Source organism: Protopterus annectens, chromosome 2.part0 (genome assembly GCF_019279795.1).
Source record: "Protopterus annectens isolate FY-2018-M chromosome 2.part0, PAN1.0, whole genome shotgun sequence".
NCBI classification, from domain to species: Eukaryota; Metazoa; Chordata; order Ceratodontiformes; family Protopteridae; genus Protopterus; species Protopterus annectens.
The window spans coordinates 1,287,219,854-1,287,242,095 of NC_056728.1; positions in this window are offsets into that span (position 1 = coordinate 1,287,219,854).

Genomic DNA, 22,242 nt, shown 5'->3' on the forward strand with positions numbered 1-22,242 from the left:
TTGTTAATGTGACAAGGTTGTGAGAGTAACTGATGAATACCTTGCCCCAAAGGTAACAATAAGTCCAAAAGTTGACTGAGCTGCCCGGTCAACTTGCGAATTTCCCCAACTTCAGCTCGAGAGTTGGGTTCCTGGATATCGGCCGTTGCACTCTCCCCCGAGGCTTCCATACTGAACAAATCCACCAAACTGAAGCAGGTGTTGGAAAACAAAACTAGAAACACAAACCAACACCGAGAAGCGGCAGAAACCAATAAATATCCAACAAATTCCAAAAGAATGCGATAAATTCCACAGGACTCGAAATATCATAAAACACAGGTTTATTGTGAACGCCAGTAAAACACCTTGATGTTCGTTTTCGTTACTCCAGTGGAGTGGGGGATCCACTTTACTGTCAGTTATGATATTCATCAAATCACTTTCTTGGATGTTTTGATCACAATAAATTTGGATCACACACTGGACACCCAGGTCTTCCGCAAGTATCCACAATACAACTCGTTATTACATGCTTCCAGCCACCCCATGTTACATGTAACATTCCGAAATCACAGTTTTTGAGAATCAGACATATTTGTTCCCATCTTCAGAAATATGAAAGTTACAAGCTGGACCTTATCAATCGGTTCAAATCCCATGGGTATAGTACAGGTACGATACTTTCAGCTAGTAATTTTGCATCTTCTATTAATAGGAATGACCTTTTGATATATAAAGATAAACAAGAATCAGGAACATCCGAACTTAGATTAGTTACCACCTACAGACGAAATACTAATGTTTTATTAGATGTTGTGAACAAACATTGGAATATATTGTTAGCAGGTGACAGATTATCTGCCTTCTTAAAAGATAAATGCTATTTCTCATACCATAGGGGCAAAACCGTGAGGTCCTATTTTAACCATTATAAACATGGGATAACTCTGGGAGAACCATTACAGATTACTGTAACTGGTGATTTGTTGCAGGGATGCTTTCCATGTGGACATTGTGTACACTGTGTTAGGGTGGCTAAGTCCAAACAGTTTACTAGTAAAAACACTGCACAGGTTTTTAATATCAGGCTTTTATATAGGACAGACCTCTCACCCCATTAGGATAAGAATATCTGAGCATCTTAGTGATGTTAGATTAAAGAAACCTTGTAATGCATTATATAAACACTCCTTGACCCATTCTACTGCATCTTTTAGGTTTTCCATTATAGACAGGATAAGTGGGGACTGGGCCAATAAAATTGGTTGGCATGATTTGCTTAATAAGAAAGAAAAGAAGTGGATAATCAAGCTGGGAGGATTATTCCCCCCAGGACTTAATGAACATCTATAACCAACCAACCATGGGAATTCTCTCTTTATCATGTGATGATTACTAAGCATAAAAGGCTTGTTTTTGTGATTTGACTTTACACTGAGGAAGGCTTAATAACTGGGCCAAACCCAGTTTATTTTGCTTTTATATGCTTTAATAAATTACATTTTGCTGGCCTGTGTAGTTTTTGTAATTTACACTATCACCATGATACCTTTAATGGAAGCTCCTGGAAGAACCTCATGTTGATCAGGATCGGGGATGATTAAGGAGAAGCGAATTTAAAACAAAAGATGAAAGGTTAATAATGGTGGACCACGACAGTGGACTATGTACATGTTGGTTTGCAAAGTCCATTGAACATGTGGGAGAAACAAACAAATGTAGGTTTAGTAAAACAGAATTGGAAACAGTTGCACACCTTGTTGTTGGTTGTGATATACTAATGGCAGAAGGACTGTATACTGAAAGGCAAAATAATGTGGCAAGACTGTTGAACTGGGGATTGTGCATGAGCCACAAAACATCATAGAAAATGAAGAAGTCTACATCACATGAGATCACTCATTACTAACAGCTCAAAAGATAGATGCAAGTAAACCAAATAGAGTGGTCCATATAAAGAAGACAAAAGTAGCATTGATCATTGAAATCATTACACCCAGTGACTACAGTGTCTTGCATACAGAGAGACACAAAGTCATACAATATCAGGATTTGGGGTCTATTTTATGTGCTCAAAGTCCGAGAATTTCGAATACGATATTCTCGACACGAGTACACCAAAAGCGCAAAACATCGGAAATGTAAATGGAAATCTCCACAGGTGGAGATTTCCATTTACTTCAATGTAGTGCGATCTCGGACTTTGTATATTTAAGTAGCGGGGGGTGTGGGGGGTGTGGTGGGGCTTCCCCCACTGCCTACATTAGTTTAAATTCTTTTTCTTTGTGCATTTTTTTTTTGGACTTCGATTGTTTAATAGATCGATGCATATGGTTCGATCCATATGCATTTGAGCTACTAAACTTTCGAGGTCCTAAAGTAGACCCCAGGATTTGCAGGCAGAAATGAGAACAATGTGTAAGATACCCAGAAAGTTCCAATAGTAGTAGGAGCAACTCTTATTAAAAAAGAATTTACAATCATAGTTGGATATGTTACCAATACATGTAACTCCATACAAATTGCAGAAGGAGTCATTACTGAGCACATTGCGGGTGTTGTGAAGAGCAATTTTGGCTAACATATAAGACTGAAACAATACTAATTTCATGAATTTTAATCTTGCTTTGACTTAGGCATGGGATCCATTCTCATCATGGTATTAGAATCCCAAAAGACTTGGAGAAATTAAAAGAGAGAAGCCATTATGTTCATTAATTCCCTCTGCATTTTTTTTTTGCCATTAACTTCAATATTTTTATTGTAGTTATGCTGTATACACAAAAAGGGGCAGGATACTCTAGTAATGGATGTATATTTATCTTAAGCCAATTTGCTAAAATATTGGATCTCTGGAGCAATGGTTTTATAACTGGTCATTTCAGAGAATTCCATCTACATAAAGACCATTTGTTCAAGAATAACTGACCAAATGGTCTTTTGATAAATCTTTATTTTTTAATATGGGAGAATCCTCTACAGGATGCAGGCACCTGTACCTCATACATTCTAACCATTATATCATTAAACATGGTAGAAATATATAATAAGTAAAACCATTTTAAGTGTGGTAAACCCTAGTGAACTCAGTACTGACTGAATGTTATCAGTGAAATGACAGCTTCTTATCATTATTTGCACCACAGTTTACCTGTTTTGACATTTGTTTTTCTCTACTCTGATTTCATTTTGTGCTTTCTTCTTCATCCTTGAGTGGCTCTTGGTATTTCATAAACTTTATTATGTTTTCCATAAAGTACAGCTGTGTATAAAAAACTTACCATAACAGCACTGGTCCTGTGCACATACTTTTACAAAGCACTATAAGCTTGATTCCTTCTCTAGGGTTGACTCACTTTGTCCTTGTAACTCAAATACACTCCTAGAAGATGTCAAACCAAAGAATAAGATAGTCTTCCATTTTAAGTACTTCAATTCAGCCTGATGAACTGGTTCAAGTGGAAACAGAGTAAGTTTTTCAAGTACAAAGATGAGATCTTAAGGATAAAACATCTGTTTCTTAGGGGGACAGATATGCAACACCCCTTCTGAAAATTATATAACTTGAGTGAGGTTAGAAAGAGGGGATCAAAGGGTAAACAGTCAGAAATGGTTGTCAAATGTACCTTGATAGAAGAATAAGACAGGCCAGAGGATCATAAATCACACAAATAATCAAGAACCAGAGGCAGCCAGGCCTGAAAATGGTCCTGCTTCTTGGACTGACACAAACTAGAAAATTGTTTCTTTTTGCACACACATGATTTCTTAGTTCCATTTTTTTTTTGCCTCCTGAAGTACCCACTGCACAACCTCTGAAAGAAACTAGTTTAATATTTATCAGGTTGGATGCATCAGTAGAAATGGTGAAAAAGCATATAGAAACATTCCTATCCAAAGGCATCTCTCTACAAAACCTATTTGCAAGGAGTCATGCAGCAGAATATCTCTAGCTATCTGTTCTGAAAGGCAGCAAACAGATCTACTTGAGGTGTTCCCCACAGCTGGATCAATTCTTGGAAGGTCTTAGGATTAAGTTCTCATCTGTAAAGGTCTGTCCTTGTCTTGCTGAGCTTGTCTGCAATCAAACCTTGCTTTGAAAGAAAGCATGAAGCCCACAGAGTCCAATATGAATGGAGTTGCTATTTCCTGGGTTATCACAACCAGTCTGCAAAGAGTGTAGGATCTGGTATCCCCTTGTCTGTTTATGTATCACATCAGCGTGTTGTTTCCTGTGTACACTTACAGAGATCCTGGCGACCAGAAATGATTAAAGGCTTTCAAACCACTGACAGCTGCTAATATGACATATGCAACTGTTGGAATGCCCACAAAGGTTCTTTACCAAAAGATTCCCGAGTATAAACACATTGTCCTATACAGATTGCCTTAAAGCCCTATTTCAATACTCTGTCTTCTACATGTTACTAAGAGGTGATCTATACCTGGCATACAAGGCATCGTCAAATCCATCTCTAACGGACCTTTTGTACATCCACATCATGGACAGCATTAAATCCATTAGATACAAGAATTGAAATTTTGCTTGTGACTTAAATAAGACATGTTGACAAGACAGATATAAATCTCAGAGGATGCCCATGCTCTGGAACAGGCTCCCCATCCATGTGAAGCAGAGTCCATCTCTATCCCTATTTAAGCATAACCTTGACTAATGGATGGGAAATCAAAAATTCACCCCATGTCTCTGATAGACATATGCAGACAGTAATACCCAAACTAGCATACACCCTCATATAACCTCTAGAAATTCATTAACTAACTTACTCCCTTCTAATAAACACTTGTGATATAAACTGATGCAATTGAGTTGGATTGCATGGCTAGGCTTATAAAGGCCCTGGTGGTCATTAACTCTGTATATACCTATGAACCTATGACCATCTCTCTGACACGTATGTGTTTTTGTCTGTCTGAACAGTTCCACAGATCTTGCACTTTCACCTGATTAGAAACTGTATCCCATGCCAAGTCTGTTGCATCTATAGTTACAGATTCTATGGGGTGTCAGAGGGGAAGGTAGGAGTCCTGGATTGCATGAGGTCCAGTGTCTACACCAAAGAATCTCCATTTTCACAAATCCCAAAACAGGGATGTGGAAAGACAAAGGGTGTAGATGCTGAATCCGGACTGATCTGAAGTACCACTGTATTTTCCACATGTGGAGTGCAGTTAGGGGAAGCTTGAGGAAGTATATTTGTGTACTTAAACTTATAATAACAGCAGATGTTTGAATTATCACTGCTGCTGTAACATTTGAAATAATGGTTTCTATCCTGCTTCGGATACAGGAGCCGGGCAACTTCAAAAGCTTTAGGGCACCTTTCACATGCCCAAACTGCAAGTAGCGCATGCTATGCTTCTAAAAGATAAGTTTGCGCACTAAGCCCTTCAGGGCATTCCAGCCAACAAAGAGAAGGAGGCTGAGCCATGAAAGGGCAATTCTAGGAACAACAAGAAATAAATAACCACACCATGGCATGAACAACGTATCAAAAAACAAGGGGGGGTGGAGGGAGGGAACAGCTACTGCAGCAGTGATCATTTTAACATCTACCTTTATGGTAAGCTTACTTATACAACTGCAGTATGTTCATCATATCGATCACTGCTGCAGTAGCCTTAGCTATATGGATTGATTACCCTAGCTTACTTCATTTGGTAGGTGGAAGTTGAAAAGTCCAGGAGCTTATGGCTAGTGATACTTGTAAAGAATGATTTAGACCTAGAGAAGGAATTAAGCTTACAGTGCTTTGTAAAAGTATGTACACAGGATCAATTAGCAGATGCTAGGATACTTCTAGAATCAATCTCTTTCCAAAAACCCATAGAGGAAGCCAAGGCCCTGGTAAAATAGGCCTTGATCCTGCCTGAAATAGTTAGTAGTGGTGAGTATAACAAAAGGTAATAACCTTAGACAACTATTTTGAAATAGTCTGTTTTGACACAGGTTGACTCTTCTTCTTCTTACCTTCACAAAATATGGACATTTGATCCAAAGATCCAAAAGATTAAGTTTTGTCAAGAAAGTACCTGAGTTGCCTGTGGACATTCACTGTATGAAGTATCCTTTCTCCCCCATTTTTGAGTTCAAGAAATAAAACAGGTAGATAGATAGTTTAACTTAAAGTAAACTTGTATACCACTTTAGGCATAAAAGAAGGATAAGATTAACTCTCAATGAAAACCTAAACCTCTTTTTAACAAGGTTGGGCTGACTCACCATAAGAGCTTCCAACTCAGATCCTCCTCTTGTAGCAATCAGAGCAATCAGCAAAACTGTTTTCCATGTTAAGAAACTCAAGTCAGCCAGGTTAATTGGTTCAAATGGAGCAACTGATAGTTTCTCTAACACAAAATTAAGATCCCATGGAGAGGCCACCAGATTTCTTGGAGACCTCTTATACAAAAGCTCTTTCAAAAACATTTTGACATGAAACTGCTTTGAAAGAAGGGGATCCATAGGCAGAAATGCTGAAATGGTAGATAAATACACCTAGACAGATTAAGAATGTTCATATGATAGTAACTCACACAAACAATGTAAAACCAGAAAACAACTGACCCTGAATGGCCCTGCTTAGGTTGTTGACAGAAGCTAGAAAACCTTTTACATTTGCTAATATACATATGATGTTCTAGTAGCAGGAGTTATTGTCTCTATTAGTGCCTGCTGCACATCCTCAGTAAAGAGGTGCATAAAAGAAATTAAGACCCCATCATCCAGGCTGTCATTTGAAGTTGATTGGTGCAATGGAGTATTAAGCACCCCTGTTCTTGTATGAGATTAGATCTAGTCTGTGAGGAAGCATATGGTAATTGTCCTAGTGGCGTTCCAAAAGAAGGGAGAATTTCAGTTTCCTGGACATGAAGGGAGTCACCACAATGATTTTGGTGGATTCCTTCTGCATCTTCAGAAGTACATTGGATATTAATGGAAAGGGTGGAAAAGCACACAAAAACATTGCTGTCCAATGCAAAGAAAAGAAAAGGTATCTGTCTTGCAGGCCTTCTTAAATTGAGTCCTTGAGCAGAATAGTGCAAGTTGATTGTTCAGAGAGGAGGCAAAATGTTTATTTAAGGAACTTTCCACAGATGAATTAAATCTTGGAAGACTCCTCTCATCTAGTTTCCATTCAAGAGGGTCTGCACTTCTCCTCTTCAGCCTTTCTGCCACAGTGTTGCTCTAACAGAATGCAAGTTGCCTATAGAGTGAGATTGCACTGTGAAACTATATCCCATACTAACATGGCTAGCCTGCAAAAGGGGCTACAACCTGGTTCTCCCTTGTTTGTTGATGTACCACGTGACTGTGGTATTGCATGTAACAACTAGAAGAAGTCCTGGGGACCAAAGATGATTCAGAGAGAGAGTTCAGAGCCTTGATCAGGGCAAACATCCCTTTTATATTAAAGTGCTTGCATCTGCCCTTGGTGTCCAACACACCTTGCACTTTTATCCCTGCTGAAACTGCTCTCCATGCAAAGTTTGAGGCATCTTTGGTGACTGACTGCTTTGGAACAGGGAGAGAAAAGGAGAGACCTGGACTTAGGGATATCTGTGGTCTCCACTAAGTTATTTATCTTCTGACAAACTCCATCCTTGGGATTTGAAAAGACAGAAGGTGTCATGGCTAGGATCAAGGAGACTTCAGATACCATTGTATCTTTCTCATGTGGAATATTGCCAGACATATCAGGAGAATTATAGAAGTCATGAGGCCCACATTCATGAGGTATTCCCTCACAGTGACTGAAGTCTGAATGGAAAACCCTAGAAACAGATCTAGATATAGTTATATTTTTTTGCTGTGGAGGAAAAGTTCTTTGAACTCTGGTGTCTAGTTGATGTACCTGAAACACAGTTTTGTGAGAAGGAGTCAAGAAATACTTTTAAATAATTTCTTGGAATCCCAGCTTGTGTAAAAGATATTTCACTCAACAGAGTAATTCCTGAAACTTTGAAAAAGATTCTGCAAAAAGCAATTCATCTAAATAGATACATTGTAGCCAGCAATGAGCTATAAATGGAGCTAGACACTTTAAGAGACACTCTTGGTGCAGTTGATATTCCAAAGTGTAAGGCAGACAACTGATAATGTAATCCAGACACACAAAACCCTAAGAAACACATGAAATCTGGATGAATATGGATGTGATGATAAGCATTTTTAAATCTTGTTTTACCAGGACATTTGAGTGAGGAAGAAGAGGTAACAGGTTGTAAAGTGATGTAATTTTAAATTTTGGGACTATCGCAAACAGGTTTAGGTCAGAAACATCCAGAACTGGTATCCAGGCATTGGCTTTCTTTGGCACTAAAAACATCCTTGAGTAAAGTTACTTTCCACCCTGGGAAAGGTGAACTGGTTCAGTCATTCCCTGGGACTGCATGTGATGGAGGGCAGGTAAATATAAAAGAGTCTGGTCTGGGAAATAAGGAATTAATCTCTTTTAAGCAGGAATTTCCTCTCATTGCCATCTATAACTGTGATGAATCATATACAGAGCTCCTTTGTCTGAAACTACCTGTTGCCAGAGAGAAAAGTGAAAATACAGACTTTCTGGAAGACAAACAAGGGAGTGCCAGGGTGGAAGGAGGTTATTCTGACTTATAGGACAGTCCTTGTTTTTGGGAATTTCTGGAATTTTTCTTGGAACCTCCTTGCCATTTCTTATTAAATGTTTGTTTACCTGTGTTTTGTCGAGACTGTGTGTTTTGTTTCTTACCAAATCTGGATGAGAAATTAAAGAATCCCTTAAGAGAGTCCTAGTATCAGCTTACCCCTTTCATCACACTTTTTCATGACATCTGCATCAGAGGGTCTAAAACCTAAATCTCTATCCAAAGAAGAATTTAAAATTTCATTTTAACATCATATGGGATGTTCTGAGAATGCTGTCAAGTAAACCTCCTCAAAATAGTCCAAGTGGCCATAGCCCTTGAAGAAATATCAATAGAGTCATACACTCACAGTATACAATGAGTTGGGACTTGAAAAGCAGAAGAAATTAAATTATTTAAAGCAGATTTTTCTTCACAAGAAGAACCTGCAGACAAAAGATGCTTCATACTTTCACATTTTCCCATTTAGTTTATCTTATTGGGATAGTTCTGGCTCCTGCAGAAACCTGACAAGATAAAACCAAGAATGAAAAATGAATAAATGAATGAATGCATCTCAGAGGTTTCAGACCTTAAGAGACCAGAATGAAGAAGATGAGGTCAGTAACATGAAGAATGTAAGAGGATGATGAATGTAATGAAGAAAACTAGACAACAGGAAGTGAATAAGATGAGAGCGATAAATGTTGAACATTAGTCATAGAATAATTGTGATATCATAATTTGGAGTTTAAACATGAAGGTAGTAAAATAGCGAGTACTTAAATAGCGACAAAAAAGTAACCAAAGATAAGGTTCTGCAAGATACAGGGCACGGAGGCACAGTCTAGGAGAGAGTTGCAGAATATAATATAGAGGATTATGACCGGTTTGATCATTATAACTTGCTTATTATGTGCTGAAGACATGGATGTCAAGAAATTCACTTCATGAGCAAACAGGTGAATCTTGGCATCCATGTCGAGAACACATAACTTAAGGTTATGATCAGCAAACCAATCATAATCCTTTGTAGTGCCTGGAGCTTTAGCTGCTCCATGTCTGACTAACTACAGGAAAAATTGCTAAGTTTTTTCCCAGCTTTCAAAGCCATAAAACACTTAGTGAGTGCTCTCAGAGATGTAGTGCAATGCAGTCCATTACATTTACACTCACCTTTCATACCTCTCAACTGTCTAGTTTTCACAGGATATACAGATTATTGCTTCATATTTTTGGACTATTCCTCATAAAAATCTGTTTTTTTTGGACAAACCACAGAGGACTGAAGTCACTAAATAATGATACATATTTCCAGTTCATGGTTTGTGTCTTTCAGGAAATGGATGCTAATGCATCCTGATATTCTACCAACTGAGTTTGTTTGAGAAGCAGGGGACACATTATCATTATGGACAGCAGGCAAAAAGAAATCTTTGATTTCTTCTGAACTCATTTGCTAGTCAGTACAGGGAGATTTTATGGCCTGGAGCTAGCAGGAGGAGCTTAACAATTTATAAGGTCAGGTCGCTCGTCACTCTGGTGTTTAACTGGTTTATCTTTTTCCAAATATCGAAGCATAATCACCATGCTCCATACACTACAAAGATGTTGACATCTAGGGAAACACTGGTACATGCAGAAAATGTACACACACACACACACACACACACACACACACACACACACACACGCACATGAGTAGATTTGAATTAAAAGGATGGAAGGCAGAAAAGTGATAGTGGTGGATGCAGTTCTGGGTAAATGTCTGTGGAACGAATATATGTGTAGAGTGACATATACCTTATCAAAATGTTTATCTCTTCAAAGTTTAGAAATAAAGAATGATTGATGTATCAAGTGCTTTGTACCTTACAGGTTCATTATGTGTATGTATATGGGGGAGATTCTGCTACTTAAAAATATTAAGCATAAAAAAAGAAAAGGGAAGTATGTGTTAAGTGTTAAAATCACTTCAAAGAAAATAACTTAAAAGGGAGGCAGTCTCTAAGAGAAAGACACATTTTTATGTCAGTATTAGAATGTTATTTAGTAAATATATAGTACATAAAAAGCATTTTGAATCTTTAATATTGGAAGGACACTTATTCTGCATGAATACATCATGCCAAAAAATATCAAAACCAGGAAAGGATTAAGTTAAAAGGTAGGAAAAGGGTAGAAATCAGTACCCCTACCAGGGAAAGGATTGAAAGTGAACATAGATAACATGCTCCCCTGTATTGTACAATATGGGGGCCGCAGTCCCATACTTGCTACTTTATTACTCTAACCAAACAGGCAAAAGGACTACATGCAGTCAAACATTTCTGTTATCTCAAAGGATGCCCATCCTTAGATTTAAAAATATTTAATTAAGGAGTTGTAGGCTGCATCACCACACATCAGTGTATGTGCAGGGTGCTTGCCACTATGCAAAGCATTTTATTTATTTATTTGTTTATTTATTTTTATGTTTGAAAGGTAATAGTGCTAGAACAAATGGCAATGCATGTGTTTGAAATTTAGTGACTTTGTCCTTTTAAAGTCAGTTATTTTTTTTATTTGCTTTAAATCTATTCAAAAGGAATTGGTCTATACTTCAGCTGATGACCTTCCAAGGAATACTGAAAATAGCAGCTGATATCATCACCTCATCTGTCTCTGTCCTTATAAATGGGCTAATCCCAGAATTCCCACATTCTGTCTCTCTGGAAAATATCACACATTATCCCTCCGTACAAAGGAGGAAATTCAACAGACATTACTAACTTTAAATGCAGGAAGAACTCCTATCCTCCACACAGTATGGCTTCTGTCCTTCCCATAGTATTAACACTGCACTTCTAACCTATATGGATACTGTCATTAAAGCAAGATATAATGGAAAACTACTCTCCTCCTTATTTCTAAACATATTTAAAGCCTTTATCACAGTTTATCACAGCAAACCTCTACTTCAAATGTCCTCATTAGGTCTGTCTCAGCCCACCCTTCTATGGTTCAAAAACTAACTAACCAATACATATCTGTCAGTAAAATGGCACTCCACCATCTCTCTTATCTCCATTCACCACTGGTGTATCACAAGACCCTGTCCTGGTCCCCTCCTCTTTAACATTTTAACTAACTCCCTCCACACATCCACATAACAGGCATCCCTAATACAGCATGTAGATGACTCAAAACTCATTTGCACTTCTGACAACATGGCCCACCTCCAGAAAATTACTCAGGAAGCTTTAACAGCAACTGAAACATGGCTCTGTAATTCACAACTCATGTGAACACCTCCCCAAAAAATCTATTACTTTTCCCCAAATCCTTCTCCAATGGAAAAAAAAAACAAAATTTAAAGTCTTTTTTCTTGATAATACAACCATTGAAGTCACTTCTCATAGCAAATTATTAGGGATGTTAGTGGATGATCTTAAATCTTAAATTCAAACAGCACATACAAAATTGCATAAGAAAAACTCATCAAAAACTGGGCATGCTTTATATATCCATAAACTTTCTCACTGATGCACCTAAAACTACACTTGCCACTACTTAGCTACTCCTCTCACTTCTTTATGGAGGTCCCATTATTATTAATCTTCAGACATCACAAAAAGTGAAACTTTAACAATGCTATAACAAAGTTGCTAAGTTTACAGCAAATACTTCTTTCAGTACCCATTACTGTATAGCACTAAAAGCCTAAATTGGTTAGAACTGCCCCCATCAATTAACATATACACAGCTTTGTACAACCTATAAAATTATAGAGAATCCATCTGATAGTCTAGCACTAAGTAATGTTCTGCACAACTATGTTCCTAGTCTGTCATTATGATCCATTGACCAAAAACTCCTTTCTGTCAACAAACCTATCAAATCTGTCGGGCATTATCTGTACCATGTTACAAAGGCATGAAGCTCCATCCAAACCATTCTTAAAAACTTCCTCGCCAAAAGCTAGTTTTATCCTTGCTCAACACCAGGATAAACTATATCCCTAAATGTGAACAAATACTTATTCATACCTTAGACCCTTTACTCTCCCTCCTTCACTCACTTCCTTACTTCTATCATTTTCTCTCTAAATGCACCTTATGCTTGCACTTCTCTCACTTTATACTGCAATTAGTTTGCATTATGCTAACTCACCTTTATTTTTTTATAAAACTGGTTAAAAATTATTTAAATATCATATAATTTTCATATAACTTATACCTATTCTTAACCGATGTTTTCATATCATGTCTAATTTCACATATTTAAACTTTGTTAATTTTTTGTATTATATTTGAAGACTGTAAAACTATTATTTTTAAGATGTTTGTAATACTTTGGAACTTTTTCCTCAGGCCAGCAGTGGAAATGGGCTCCTACCCAATCAGACTTTCCCAGAAATCAGATGTCAATCAATCAATCAATCAATCAATCAATCAATCAATCAATCAATCAATCAAGTAATAAATAAATAAATTAGAGTATGGTGGTTTTGCTGAAAATAAATTAGGTAACAGAACAAAACTATTTAGTATGTCTAGTCATATAAAGGAGATCTATTCATATAAAAGAAAAGGAAAAGTGACATTAATAGAAGATATTTTAAAAAAATATAACAAGTTACCATCTAAAGAAGCATTAAACATACTACACAAATTGTTTTCTATAGTGAAAGACTTAACAAAAGTTCCTGCCTCCTGAAAATATACTCTTATCTCCCCAGTTTTAAAAACTAACAAAGATCTGATTAAATGTTCATGGTACAGACCAATTTCAATTTTTAATGTCAATTATAAGTTATTCATGGTAATTCATGCTAATAGATTAAAATGCATTCTACCTTCCATGATTAATGAAGATCAAACTGGTTTTATTCTAAATAGAAATGCTTATGACAATATCAAAAGTATAAGCACAGTAATTGACTATGTAAACAAAATGAAAGAGAATCTAACATTAATGAGTCTAGACATTAATAGTGTTTTTTACTCTGTGAATCAGAAATATCCTTTGTTAGTCTTACAGGAATGTAATTTTTCAAGTCATTTTACACATCTTATAAATCTTCTTTATGCCTATCATTCTGCATATGTTAAAATAGGTACTTTTACTTCTGATTCAGTATACATTTTGAAGGGAACTAAACGAGGATGTTCTCTTTCAACCTTGCTTTTCATTCTAATTATGGAACTTTTGCTAATTTTATTAGGTCAAATATAGAAATAAAAGGCATTAGCGTAAATGTGAATTTGGTTTCTAAAATCCAGTTATTTGTTGCGGACATTCTTCTGACACTGAATGACATTAATAGTTCTTTGTCTGCTGCCTTTAAGGCAATGGATGAGTTTCAAAAAATGTAGTCTCTCCTTTAATGACAACAAAACAAAAATACTTCCCATAAATGATAATATCGGTAGGATAAATGATAGAGTTACTAAATATATTGTCAAAGAGAGAAAAATGAACTATTAGGGATAATTAGAAACCAGGAACGTAACACCCACAAGGGCTGTAACAACATGTAAAGAATGTACGGCAACCAAAAGATGCAGTCTCCTCCACAAAAAGCCGCTGAGTAAAACTGAAACTGAGTCCTTCACATAGACATAAACAGAGAATTTAATACAATAGAATTCTATTGTATTAAATTCTCTGTTTATGTCTATGTGAAGGACTCAGTTTCAGTTTTTTTACTTCAGCGTGGCTTTTTGTGGAGGAGACTGCATCTTTGGTTGCCGTACATTCTTTACATATTAGGGATAATTATCTAATGAATAAATGGAACAAACATTTCTTCACAAGAAGAGAGACTATTTATAATCAAGATGATTATTTTACCAAATATCTTATATGTTATTAAATTATCATTTTTATCTCACCTAAAAACATGTATCAAAGAATGTAATACATTAATTTTAAAATGTCTTTGGCTCCCCAACAAACCAAGAATTGCTTTAAATCATAATATAAGGGACTGGACTACCAAATCTAGAATTATATTCTTTATCATGAATTATAAAAAACAATATCTCTTTGGATAAATATTATTTAGGCAGCCAGATGGAAAGAGTTTCTAGGATGTATTTTCATAAACTGTAAACATAGCATAAACTCTAATTATAATCTTATTCTACACAATTGTTTACATTGGTTGCTAAAAGATTACTTTTTAGAAAGGAGTCACCAGATAATTGACTTTTATTTTATTTCTACTTTATTAATTATCTTTAGAAGCTTAATTTATATAAATCCAACATATACCACATGGATTTGTCTTCTTTTCCCTATAGCATACACTCAAAATAATATTTTCACTTCAAAGTTAGACAAAACAATTACATTTAAAGAAAAAATCTGATATATTGGCTTCACTTAATGAATAATGAAAAACTGTATTCTGTTGATTATATCATAAGTAAATATGATTTAAGCAAATAGATGTGGTTGAATCTTCCAGACAATATGCAGAAAGTAAAATTAAGTTAATGCAACCAATGGTAAGAGATCGTATCCCAAAATTAATTGAATTTTTAATACTATTAATGCAACAAAACACACTGGGAAAGGGTCTTTTATTCAAACTATATAGAGTGGTGATGAAAAAAACAAAAAGTTGTACTGACAATTATTGGAACTATTTTACACACCTCCAGATGAAGAGGATAAAAAATAATTTTTAATATTTTCCAAACAGATAACTTCTTCTCTTAGATTGAAATTTTTTACTTGGAAATTATTGCATAGATCTTTCTTCACACCTCATAAAACTGAATTAATGTTTAAAAAGTAGTAAGCTTGTTGGAGATGTAAACGGGAGCTTAAAGCAGATTGGCAACACATGTTCTTTGATTGCGCTGTACATAAACCTTATTGGAATAACATTAATCTTTCTGTACAGGCTTTATTTGGGAATGATTTTGTTTCATCTAAGTGATAAATTCTTTTTATCACCGTTATTCCTGTTTGTGTTAAGAGAATGAACTACTATTTTGTATGGTCCATTTTATGAATTGCAAGGAATGTTATAACCAAGAATTGGAAGAATGAAGCTACACCCTCTTTCAAATAATTCACAGATATTGCAACCAAAGTTTTTAACAAACTTCTCGACTGTACAGATTTTTGCAGAATGTCATAGTTTTGGTCTGTTTCTCATAAAATTGCAGTTTTCTGGCAAATTACTGGCAAATGTTTGAGGGATGAAGTCAGAAAATACTGAAAGACATTTGAGTTTCTTTCTTCATATCCTTCAGAAAAGTTCATGCGGATGCTAAACCTGTTAGTCTATCAACTTTCTAAGTTTGCAAGAACAATACTTAAAAAAGTGTCTCTATTTTGGGTCCTTTGTCCCTCCATTATATGTGGATTTGTCCAGATTTCTTGCTACTATAATACGTGGACAAATTTCAAGGAAGTGGTTGATAAACAAAAATAGCTATACTCGTATCAAGTGTAACATATGGAATTTTTTGAGAATCTTCATTGTTAGTAGACACTCTTGCAAATAGTCTTCGAGTTTGTTCTTGTTCATATTGTTTTCTTTACATTTTTAAATACAATTATTGTTGTAATCAGTTTGTTTAGACAAAAATCCAATAAAAGCTTTTTTTTTTAAAAAAAAAAAAAAAAGAGATTGTTTCAGGGATGGTGAACAGTTAGAAGAGATTAGTCACCAGGAGGAATTTATTGAAATTGTTAGAAAATTAATTTTATAAGAATAAAGAGTGAGTAAAAAAGGTTCCACTGTGGAACATTGAGGCATAAAATGCTGAGAAATCATACCATCAAACAGAAATTTCTCAAAAACTGCAAGAAAAAAAATAAAACTAAACTACAAGCATTTTTTTGCAAGGGGAGGGGGCAAGGCTTCTGTAAACCTCGTGTAAAAGTGAATGCTCCATATACAAAGACAACTTATATATACCAACTCCATGATTGTCCAAACATGAAAAAGGGAGAAATCTCACAAAACAGAGGAATTGCTTCTGGTGTGTGTTTAGAAACCATACCCAGAATGATTTCCTTTGGAAAACAGTTATTGTATCTGTGACTGGAGGAATGTATGCTTAGGTAATTAGATTTTGGTGACCTGCAGTTATGTAATATAGAAAAGATCCCAATTGTGGAGATCAAGGAATAAATTACTCTTTTCAATGCAAGCTAACCTGAAATGGCTCAAGAACATAGCTGGGTTGTTTGGTAAAACAAAAATATGAAAAAGGATCAGGGAATATAACTGATTGTCAATAGAGCTAGAAAAGCAGAATTTGAGAAACAAGTGGTCACGTTCTATAAGTAAAGTTGGAAAAGATGGCATGGCAGTTACGCTGACCATCTAAGACAATATTTGAATCCATTCATCCATCAATCCATCCATCTACAACCCCCTTTTTCCTGTTTTTGCACATGGGGTTGGGTTGTCATTTCAATCGTGACAATCATCTAGAGCCAATTTTTACACCAGAATGAAGAAATGAAAATAGCCTTCTGAAAAAAAATGGCCTCAGAGAGACGATGAACCTGCTGGACAGATAGACTATATCAACCTGCATAGGAAAGCCTTGGAATGCCTGAGGATCATGCAGGATGAAAGAAAGGTGAGCAGATCTCAAGAGGTGGATATGTCTAAGTCTTTTACATACCTGTATTCAGAGTTACTAATGAGCATAGCAGTGCAATTAGATAGTGCTGAACAGAACATTATCATTTCTCTTTCACACAGGTTACGACAGCACAGTTTATCTGGTAAGAATTACACTATGTTTCATTGATCTTTGATCATTTAATTTAGAAATTCACATGAATACAGCCCTCTGTACCCTATCAGTGCAGTAGAACTGGATCTGTTTTCACTATTAATGTTATATATTACCAAGATCAATACCCAAATACCATGCAAATACAGATCAGAAATGAGAACTTAAAACACCCATATGTTTGAAGCACATGTGCTAGAGCTGAAGTAGTTTACAAGCAAATGCATTTAAAAATGTTTTATCAGTGGAGTGCAATCCGTCTTATACTCACTTATGGTGAGCTTCACCCCATTCTTCATTTATTGTTCTTATTCCAAGGTTGGAGAAAAGGTGTTCCACAACAGATGGTGAAAAGTTGTTGCACTCTATCCATAGGACACACTGCAGTTTTTTTTTTAAATTCAGTGGCATTCAAACAAGAGCAAGATATTTCAATAAAACACAAGCAGTTACCCCCAAAAATGTAAAGCTGAAATAGTTGTGATATGAAGAACCTCATACTGAAAAACAACATGTAGTCCAACTGAAAACCCTTCCTACAATGCCTATTTATCCAGACTGTCACAAAAGGATTATTTTTCTGTACGGAAAAGCAGAGTTCCCTCCTTGGCAAATTAAGCCCATCTAGTCAAGCAGGATGGTCTTCAGTACTCCAGAATTGACCTTATCTGTGACATCTTTTCCTATATATCTGACAAACATTACAGTGTACATTACCTTTGTTTATTCACCTGAAATATCTCATCACCATGGCTTATATGGCTAGAAAAAGATATTACCTTTATTCATTTAATCAGAGAAGTCACAGAACTATGGTTCTTTACACTTCAGAAGTGCAACTAACAATTTTTCCTACAGCACTTTTGGCCAGAATCTAATCAACTGACATCAACAACTGATACCAGACTGGTTTGCCAGCATGATGCACTAGAACTTCTTCAGGTGCAATTGACAATTGGAAAGACACCCATCCAAGTTATAACCAGCTATAGACCCCCCTCCATGACTCAAGACACCCACTCCTCCTACCTGGACCTAATTGAGTCCATCAAGGTACCCCCTAACACCTTGATCCTTGGTGACTTCAACTACCCAACCATAAACTGGGTGATCTATTCCTGTTCTAATGACTCACACAATAATTCCTTGATTTCATCAATTCTAATACGCTAAACCAGCTTGTCCCATCCCCCACATGGGGAGATAGCATTCTAGACTTGGTTCTCACCAGCATGGGTGACTGCTACACCACCCCCATAGTAAGTTCTTCCCTGGTGAGATCAGAGCATCAGTCTGTCTTATTTAAAGTGTCTATCCTGTCCAACCCCCCCCCCCATACATAATCAGGCTAAAAACATCTCAAAAACTGATTACAACCTTCTAAGTGAGGGTATCAGTAGCTTCTTACCACCTCCCCCCTCAGAAGATGCAGACAAATATGCTGAACAGTATGCCAGTGCAGAATACAAACACCTGTACAAATGCATGGATTCAGACATACCCAACAGAACTAAAACCTGCTCCTCAAGGAAACACAAATCTATATGGTGGACATCCTCTATCAACATGCTTCACATCAAAAGGAAGAAACTGTTGTCCAAGGGTAAAAAAGTACAAATTCACAATTGGAAAAAATCCCTCCTTAGCCTCAACAAGCAAATTAGGTCAGTAGTGAAAACCTCCAAAGCCAATTATGAATTGAAACTAGCCTCCGAAACAAAGGCTAACCAGAAAGTCTTTTTCAGTTATGTCAGAAACCTCCATGGCAAAGCCCAGGTTTGTTCCAAATTAGTTCTTAATGGTGCTACTTATACTGATCCTGTTGACTTAGCCAACCTGCTAGCAGATAGGTTCAGTGCAAACTTCATCCCCCTGTCCCCCCTAAAGGCCCGTTCTACATCCCGGATACGTGCCCTGCATGTCAAATCTCCATAGATAAAGTGTTAAAGGCCCTATCCAAGGCAAAGAGCACAGCTTCCATGCGACCTGATAGAATCCCAGGCTATATTCTGCAACATGTCCATCAAGAACTAGCCTCACCATTGAGCACCCTATTCAACCATAGCCTAAGTACAGGCTTCATTCCAGCAGAGTGGAGAACTGCCATTGTCATCCCTTTGCACAAAGCTGGTGCCACTACTGACCCTGGTAACTATCACCTCATTAGCTTGACAAGTCTGATCTGTAAGGCCATGAAGCGTATTATTATGGACCTCATAAACAAGAACATAGGCAATCTCCAGGCATATGAACCCACCCAGTTCGGATTTGTCAACGGCAGATCTTGCCTGTTGAACCTGGTTGACTTTTTTGAGACTGTCACCAAGGCACTGGATGAGGGAAAGTCAGTACATACAGCTTACCTTGACTTGGCCAAAGCCTTTGACACAATTCCGCACTCAGGCATCATAGTAAAGCTAACAGAACTTGGTGTAAATCCCTATCTCATCAGGTGGGTGGCCAACTGGCTCACTGATAGGATCCACAAGGTGAAAATAGGTGCCACTACCTCGGATAGCAGATCTGTGACTAGTGATGTCCTCCAGGGATCTGTCCTGGGACGCCTATTGTTTGGCATCTACTTCTCAGAGGTCCAGGCAAAGACAAAAGGCCTGTGGCTGGCCACGTTTGTGTTCAACTGTAAGTTGGGTGTTGTCATTGACTCCCCAAATTATGTTAACATACTTCAAGAGGGTCTCACAGCAACAAATGACTGGTGCCAAAGTCAAGGCCTTAAGTTAAATGCAAAAAGATGTATTATCATACCATTTGGAAAAAAACACAACCCCTACTGATTACCACATTAGCAGCAACCCCTAAGCACACAACCTGTGCTGAGACACCCAGGTACACAAGTTGACAACAATCTCACATTTGACCATCATGTAGTGGCAGTGATCAGAAAAACCTTTTACTTGGTTCATCTCATAAGTAAAGGGATTGCATCCAGAAAAAGGAGGTTATTATCTCTCTGTACTCCTTCTTCATTAGGCCAATAATTGAGTATAATGCCCCGTTTGATATGTACCTCTCCAAACACCTGCACTGACTGGAAAGGCCACAGAAATACCTTACAAAGAGACTCCATGGCCTCCAAAACCTGTCCTATGTGGACAGGCTCATATCACTATCACTCTACTCTGTATCATACCGATTGCTCAGATGTGACCTGTGTCTCACCTACAAAGCAATCTCAGACCCTGCTGTACTAGAGATGCTGCATATCCATAAGTCTAACTCCTTGTGTAATACCCGATCAAAAGTCTTAAATCTAATATGTAACATTAACAAAACCAGCTGGAGGGACTTGTTTGTCTCTCAGGTGCTGCCTCATCTCTGCAATAGACTCCCCATACACACCAATCAAAGTACATTGCTGACCCATTTCAAGCGCAACCTTGATGAGTGGAGTATATATTGAAACCACGAAAGTACTAAATAGTGAATGTATGTACATCGATAAATAAAGGTCAATGTACATACACAGTGAAACACGTAAACAGTGAAAATCGAAACATCGAACATGTTTCATCATCAGAATGTGCCACACAGGGAAGTAAAATTCCAAATAAAAAAATCCATTATTTTGCTTTTGCAGGGGGGTAAGCACCCCTGCACCCCACACTCCCTACTTAAATATACCAACTCCGAGACTACACTACAGTGGGGAAAAGGATATATTTCCTTATCCCCACCACTGCGCTGCTAGCTAAGAAAAATGATTGGCATTCCGTTTTTTGCCCTTTACGTGTTTCACTCTTTATGTACATCGACCTTTATGTGTCGATGTACATACATTCACATTTCTGATCTTTCGGTCAAGTAATATAGACCCAATGAGTGGATGGGCAACCAGAAATGTGCCCCATGGGTTCCACCTGTGTCCCTCACTGACAGGGGAGACAGGTGCTGATTGTGGTTTCATTTCTGGGGATAAACTCTTGGCTAGGCTTGTAAGGGCCAAACAGCCATTAGCCTAGTAATCTCCTATGATTCTATGATCCTTTATTCCCACACCAGGAGCATGTCAGGTCGCTGAAGGTAATTTTGGCAAACATTAAATGCTTGAAATACTTTTGCTGAAATTACAGTTGACAACCATAAACTTTGCCTTTTTCTCCACTGTTGTGCAATACAGATTTTTTTATATATACGTTTGAGGGTTATGGGGGGAGGGGTCCACACACATGGGGGATGGAGAGAGGTTTGAACAACTGCAAAAAAAAAAAAAAACTTTCTTAGGAATGTTCACTGAAGGTTGTTTCAATTAATATTTTTCAACATTTTATTTTTCACCAAAATTGCCTTTGGTGACTGAACATGAATATCCCCACACCATGTGTATAAGACCTCTCTCACTATTAGCTTTCAACCCCTTGATATTTTAGGGAACTATATTAGTGACCTTCTCCTCCTCTGCTTCTTACACATCAGGCATCATAGACAGCACTGCCTATCACTGGCCATATCTTTTTGCCAATACACTTACTGACTGGGTTCTTGTGGGGAATTTAAAAAGTTTAGGGAGATAATATACTGTTGAGTAGGGAAAGGACAAACATCTTTCTCTTGGCAAAGAAACACAGCAGAGGCAGTACCACTCCTGGTAAATTACCCAGTCTCCTGTTTCCCTTGAGTTATCCAGAGTTAACTTTGAGTATGTGTTTCAAATTTGCTTTTGCATTAATGATTATGCATTTGTGTTATACCGATATGGCACCTAAAGATGTATACTTGCACAAGAATATACAATAAGAGTATAATCATTCTGGTAAATGATCTAAGTTAACTAAGTGTACTAAGTGTGCATTAACAGTTATCAACCAATTATTTTACTCTAAAATATTAGCATTATTTTGCCACAATACATATTTCTTTAAGA